The sequence below is a fragment of the Tiliqua scincoides genome, chromosome 1 (genome assembly GCF_035046505.1).
Source record: "Tiliqua scincoides isolate rTilSci1 chromosome 1, rTilSci1.hap2, whole genome shotgun sequence".
Taxonomy (NCBI): Eukaryota; Metazoa; Chordata; class Lepidosauria; order Squamata; family Scincidae; genus Tiliqua; species Tiliqua scincoides.
The window spans coordinates 97197903-97204744 of NC_089821.1; the positions used below are offsets into that span (position 1 = coordinate 97197903).

Here is a 6842-nt window from a genome sequence, read left to right on the forward strand (position 1 = left end):
TATACCATAGTCTTTCGAGACTGAAGGTTGCCAACCAGCTCTGGCCCTTGCTCTCCTGCTGCGGGTTGGCTGGCTGGGCTGAGAAGCAGAGTCGGAGGTGGGGCCTGGAAAGCAGGGCCCAGTCCATTGGGGACTGCTGCAGCAGAGGGAGAGGGCCAGAGGCCAAAAAGACAGGGAGGCCAAAAACCTACAGCATCTGGTCTTCCCCAGTTTTCTCCCATCCAAATACTAAACAGGCTTAACCCTGCTTAGTTTCAGAGATCAGATGAGATGGGGGTGCATTCAGGGTAGTATGACTACAGATCCTATTGCACTTCCAAAAATAAGCAATACACTGAGTCAAAGTGGTCTGGTGGTCTAGTGCCAGATTTACAGGCTAATCCTATTGGCCATTTATGACAGCAGTTCCATTGATCCTCTGGCGTTAATGGCCCTGCGATGGTGCAAATACTGCACTCAATGTGGCCACTGGTACAAATGACTAGCAGCAACAAGTGCACATCAGAACCGCCTGGATGCTCTGCCGGCCCAGGTAAGGTAAGGCAGAGGGGGCTGTTTGAGGTAGGTTTGGGGCAGGGAAACTGCTCCCTTTCTTTCTTCAGTTTTATGCCAACAAAATAGCGGGTATGGGCCAGAGGAGACCCATAGGTGATCTGGGAGGTAAATAAAAATGTTACACCTCTTACTGGATGTCTAATTCCCCCCCCCCCCCCAGCATAGCATGCAGTGTGTACTTTGTCAGCACAGCTATGTGCTATGGAGTGACAATGACTAAGATTGGACTGTTAGACTAGGAATTCCCAGGTTCAAATCCTTACTCAGCTACAAAGCTCAATGGGCAACTTTGGGTCAGTTACTGTCATTTAAATCTATTGCACAGGACTGCATATATTCCATTCTGAGCTCTTTGGAGGAAGGATGGGATCAAAGTTAACAGGAGAATAATTTGTATTAGAGACCAATGTTGCAACTCGGTCCTCTCTGGAAATCACATAGGGCATAGAAACCCTTTCCCTGCATCCCAGATATGCGACAATGAACTTGTTGGTCTTTGGGGTGCCACAGAGTTCTTTGCTGTTGAGTCCTAAACTCAAGAATCATTTTAAAATCAGTTAACATTGGCTAGAAAGACATAAAGTAAATATTGAAAGTCTGATACATTTGCCTTCAAAAAGGAGACATCAGCCTTCCAGGAGTGCATGCTTTGGTCTTCTCCTTCCTTAACAGAGCTCCATGCTGACAGTAGTCATAACACCACAATGCTATATTGAGACAACTGGTGTACTTAGGGTTCTTTGCAGGTTTGCTTTTAATTAGACCATTTGTATCTGTCTGAGTTTTGTTTAAATAAAGAGCAGCAGCAAAACAGTAATGGAAATATTCCTATATGTCTCTCTCTTCATTTTTAAGCCACACTAAATGCTCATGAGCACTGCTGCTGAGCTGTTTCATATCAATATCAATCTAGTAATGCAGCAAATGAGTTCTGATTTGTGCTGTTTAATGTCCTAATGGCTTGACTAGTTAGGTAGATAATTACACTGTATGATTTATCCAACCCATTTATAAATATTTATAATAATGGATAGATTAACCTTTGGGATTTCTTTCTTGAAATTCTATTGGCTGCCACAGGATCACTTGACCAAAGGTAGAGCTAGTAGTTGCCTGCAAATGAGCAACAGTGAACATCCTGGGAACATTTTACAGTCTCACATCCTTCCAGTAGCATCCTTTTAGCAGAGAAGTCATCTTGTCTCTTTTTTCTTAGTGCACCCCCCCCCATCTCAGTCTCCTCTCTCATTCCCCAGAAACACATACAGGCTGCAATCCTATCCACACTTACCTGGGAGTAAGCCCAATTGACTCTAATGGGACTTACTTCTGAGTAGACATGCATAGGATTGGGCTCACAGTCATTCCAGTAGGCACATTTCTATTGGAAATTTCCTTCTGCTTCCCTGACCTAGAACATAAGAACGTAAGAACAGCCGCACTGGATCAGGCCATAGGCCCATCTAGTCCAGCTTCCTGTATCTCACAGCGGCCCACCAAATGCCCCAGGGAGCACACCAGATAACAAGAGACCTCATGCTGGTGCCCTCCTTTGCATCTGGCATTCTGACATAGCCCATTTCTAAAATCAGGAGGTTGCACATACGCATCATGGCTTGTAACCCGTGATGGATTTTTCCTCTAGAAACTTGTCCAATCCCCTTTTAAAGACATCCAGGCCAGATGCCATCACCGCATCCTGTGGCAAGGAGTTCCACAGACTGACCACACGCTGAGTAAAGAAATATTTTCTTTTGTCTGACCTAACCCTCCCAACCCTCAATATTAGTGGAGCATGATAAAGAATGTGACAAAGGCTATTGCATTATGGCAAACATAGCAGTATAGCACCCTAGATGTGAGCCCCGTTGAACTCAAGAGGGCCTTTTCCTTGTAAATGTGCAAAAGACCTCGAAGATAAACAGAGTAATGAGAATATCACCCCTTCCCTAACCTTGGGTCACTACAGAATCAAGTAGCCCCATTGTGGGCTACCCACCTTACCCAGGGAAGGGAACAAAAGTCCCCTTCTCCCGAGGAGCTGCCGAAGCTGCCTAGTTAGCACTCAGGATTCAGTGGCAGTCATTTTAGGTGCCGCTGCAGCCCCGTGCGCTGGGCAGCTCAATTTGGTTATGAGTCAGTTGCCTCAGGCAGCAGACTAGCACAGGGTGACCAGATAGAATGGAGGAGAGACTGCCTATAACCATTGTATAAAAGAGGAAATCTTGGCAGGTGCAGCTTTTTAAACCCTTCCTTGTTGAGCTGCACCTGCCAACATTCCATCTTCTATACAATGGTTAAAGGTATAGGCACTCTGTCCTCTATTCTATCTGGTCACCATAGATTGGCAGGAGGGCTCATCTCCGTCTACCCACTAACTCCACTGATCTTCTCACTCCCTGGAAAAGAAAGAGGGGGATGGAATGAAAAAAGAGGTGTGGAGGAGAAGAAAGCAGTGAGCTAGAGTCTCTCTCTCTCTCTCTCTCTCTGTCTCTGATGCAGTGCAAGGAAAGGTTTTTGGCTTAAGCTTGCTTCAGCCATAGGAACAACATATGTTTCTTTTCCTCAGCACTTTGGTATTGGGTAAGCAGCATCCTTTCAAGTTGCTGCATGGTTGCCGATGGGACTTCTCAGATCTACGCCCTCTCTTTTGTTGGAATAGTTCTGAGGACATTGCAGGGAGTGTGTCTTAAGCCAGGAAGGGGGCTTGGGCTATGGCGGACACCAGTGCCGCCACAACTTGTCCCTGTCCCACCCCAATCCACCCCATCCTAGCCCAGTCCCCACTTCACCACTAGCAGAATCTCACCGACAGTTGATCCACACTACGCTGATGGCTGCACGCAGCTTTCCAGCTGCCATGACAGCGGCAGCGCCATGCAGACTGGCAGAGAGGCTGCTGTGCCAGCCATCCTCATGGTACCTCAGCATACCTCACAGAGCACTGACGTTCTGTGAGGATAGGAGTGGGCCATAAAGCTGGTCACAGCGGCAGGGATTGTGTAGGGGTTAATAAGGGAATAACAAGGAAGAGATATTGGTGAGTACAATGAGGAATCACTTGGAGGATGAAGATTGATTCTTGCCTCCGTTTCTCAGGGGAACTGAACTTGTGGGGTCAGGGCCTTAGACCCCTTTGGAACATGCCTACCTTGCCTATCCAAAGCTAATAGGCTTGTGGGCGAATGAATCAGGCAGGAGTTGGTCAACAAATCTTTGCACTTGCTCGCAGGCACACAATCAGGATTGAACTGTGAAACCACAAAGGCAGAAAGGCCAAAAGCCTACAGCACCTGGTTTTCCCAGGTGGTCTCCCATCCAATGTACTAACCAGGCCTGACCCTGCTTAGCTTCCAAGATCACAGAAGATCTGGAACGTTCAGGCCAGTATGGCTGCAGGTAGTCAACTGCCTGCTTTGTTGTCCTACATTTTGCACATGCCCACGCTGCATGGAAAACAGGCTTTGCATCACACCTGTAAACATCCCTCTTTTCCACACCCGTCACCACAGGCATCCTCCACTCCACACAAAACACACACCCACACCTCCAACCCACTGGTCTGCCCCAAAGGGCTTCTTCTGCCTCCTTTGATCTGCATTTCAGTTTGCCCAGGGGACGACAGGCACACCATGCCTAGCATCACAGCTTCCTCACCTCTTCCTCCCCACCCCTCCCTGAAGCACTTGCCCTCTGGGGGTGCCCTCAAAGCACACAAAGCAGTGCTTCAAAGCAGTCTATCTGCAGCAAGGACTGATGCTCAGCTGAAAGGGACAGGAGGGAGCCGCCCACACACACACACATACCCCCACACACACTATTTTAAACATATACTTTCTAAAATATGTTAAAACAAAATGACTACAGATGAAATAAAAGCCTAACACTTCAACAACCCATATTAAGCTACATTACAAAATACAACATAATACATTCAGCTCCTTGACACAAGGGAGTCAAGAAAGTTAAAATTCATGGTCGTGTGGGCTTGTTAAAATAGCAGCCACAGGGAGCAAGGGCTGGTCCACTTTGGGACCAATTCCCAATTTCAATTCATTATGTGCAACTGTAACCCAAATCTATAAAAATCTAACACTTGTTTTGCTCCTATATCAATATAATCTCTATAACTGGAATAGGGTCATAACAAAGAAAATGTGTGATTCACCCTTCATTTTCGTTCCCACCATCAGATTGCTCTTGCATGCTAAACTCATGTAAGATGAGGTTACAGTGGTGTATTTCCATACCAATGCCCTATCATCTGATTTTATGAGACCCACCTACCAAATGTTTATGCCTAATAAAGGTTGACTTGACTTTATGAGAACCTGTGCAGGAGTTTATACAGGTTGAGCCCATTTACCAGCGGATTTTTCATCACAGATCAGGATCAATGTAGGTCTCCTGGACTCAACGTGGGTCTCGTGGACCCACATTGAGCCAGACAGACTTGGTCCAGCCTGAACACTCTGAAGGTGACCATAGCAGTGTTCCGGTCACCTCTGGAGGGCTTTCTGAAGCCTGCAGAGGCCACACATGTCCACCCGTGGCCTCTGCAGGCTTCAAAATGGCTGTATCAGGCCGAAAAACATGACTTAGGGCATCCTGAGGGAAACCGGAAGTGATGTTTTAATGCTTTTTAAGGCATTCTGGAACCTGGGGAGGGCTTCCCAAATCTATAAAAGGCATTAAAAGGTCACTTCTGAAAACAGAAGTCATGTTTTTCAGCATGAAACGGCCATTCTGAAGCCCGTAGAGGTTGTGGGCAAATGCGCATGGTCACTGCAGGCTTCAGGAAGTCCTCCGGAGGTGAGCAGAGCACAGCTCCGATCACCTTTGGAGGGTTAAAAGGAGTCGAAACTGTGAATTTCCATGGTTTTCAGTATCCATGAGGGGTCCAAGAACAGATCCTTTGCAGATACCAAGGTGCCACCTGTACACTACTGTTGGTCTGCTGTGATTGACTGCTGATGGTTCATTGTAACAAAGCTCCATTTGTGTGGGCAGAGAGGTAAGACCAGGGAGCAGCAGATTTTGAGGGGTATCCATTGACTTCAGTGGAAGGCTTTAACTACACCACTTCTTTTGCTATGACAGCTTCCAGTTCATTTCCAGCCTGTCTTCTAATGATGACTTTAATACCACACCTAATTTGACCCACAAACCGATATTGACGACAAAAGCCTACAGCACCTGGTTTTCCCAGGTGGTCTCCCATCCAATGTACTGACCAGGCCTGACCCTGCTTAGCTTCCAAGATCACAGAAGATCTGGAATGTTCAGGCCAGTATGGCTGCAGGTAGTCAACTGCCTGCTTTGCTGTCCTACATTTTGCACATGCCCACGCTGCATGGAAAACAGGCTTTGCATCACACCTGTAAACATCCCTCTTTTCCACACCCGTCACCGCAGGCATCCTCCACTGTTCCCTCCAAAAGTGTTTGGCATCTGTTCCCTTCTCAGTTTGGTTGTCCTTTCCTCCCTCCTTCCCTGATCTTGGCTCTCGTTCCTCCTTCCCATCCTGTTCCTGCTCTTCACAGGTATTCACGTTGGGCTTGCGCTGGCACTCTGGGGCTCCCTGAGACTCCTTTTAGGAGTGTAAAGGGATCCAGAAACTTTATGTTATTGATGATCATACTTGATGTTTCTGTAAGGTGTTGACTCTGTTCACAATTCCTAGTATAATTTTCCCTGCTTGAATTTAGCATAGCTGATTCTAGCTTGATAGTCTTCAAAGATGCTTTATGGCAGAAAGCTCTTTTGCTGCTGCAGAAGATGGCAGGAACTTCCTAGTACCGTGCAGGGATGCAGATTTCTTATTCTCTCCATGTATAGGCTTGTCCATAACCCCAGAGAAGCACAGTACAGCATATCCAAGTGGATGACCTTCTGCTTGGAGTGATTCAAGAGTTTGTTCATAATATGGGCTTAACTTGGCATCCTTGCTTGTATACTGCAGAACAGAATACTGGTACACAGAAGATATTCATAATAGTTGAGAGGTGGGCTCTTTAGATATAAGGAAAGACACTGTTGACTTCTATGTGATGCATCTGTTTTATATAAACTGCTTTAGGCAGTCATATATTTCCATACCAGGCACATCGGATCCCTGTTCGGAAGAGAAGATAACCACACGAGAGAGAAAGGGTGGGGTAGCAAAACTATAAACATGGAAAGTCTCATGGTCGAAAATTCCTATATGAAGTTCAGTTATTGAGCACAGTGATAGCAGCAGACAACAGTAAGTGAATTTTCAAGACAGAACTACAAATATTTAATGA

The 6842-nt window shown here is 46.4% G+C and overlaps 2 pseudogenes; both read right to left on the reverse strand.

Annotated features, from left to right (window-relative positions):
- Positions 1-3836: 3836 nt before the first annotated feature.
- LOC136637200 (5S ribosomal RNA) lies at positions 3837-3956 on the reverse strand (annotated as a pseudogene).
- Positions 3957-5739: 1783 nt separating this feature from the next.
- LOC136637678 (5S ribosomal RNA) lies at positions 5740-5859 on the reverse strand (annotated as a pseudogene).
- Between the last annotated feature and the right edge of the window lie 983 nt (positions 5860-6842).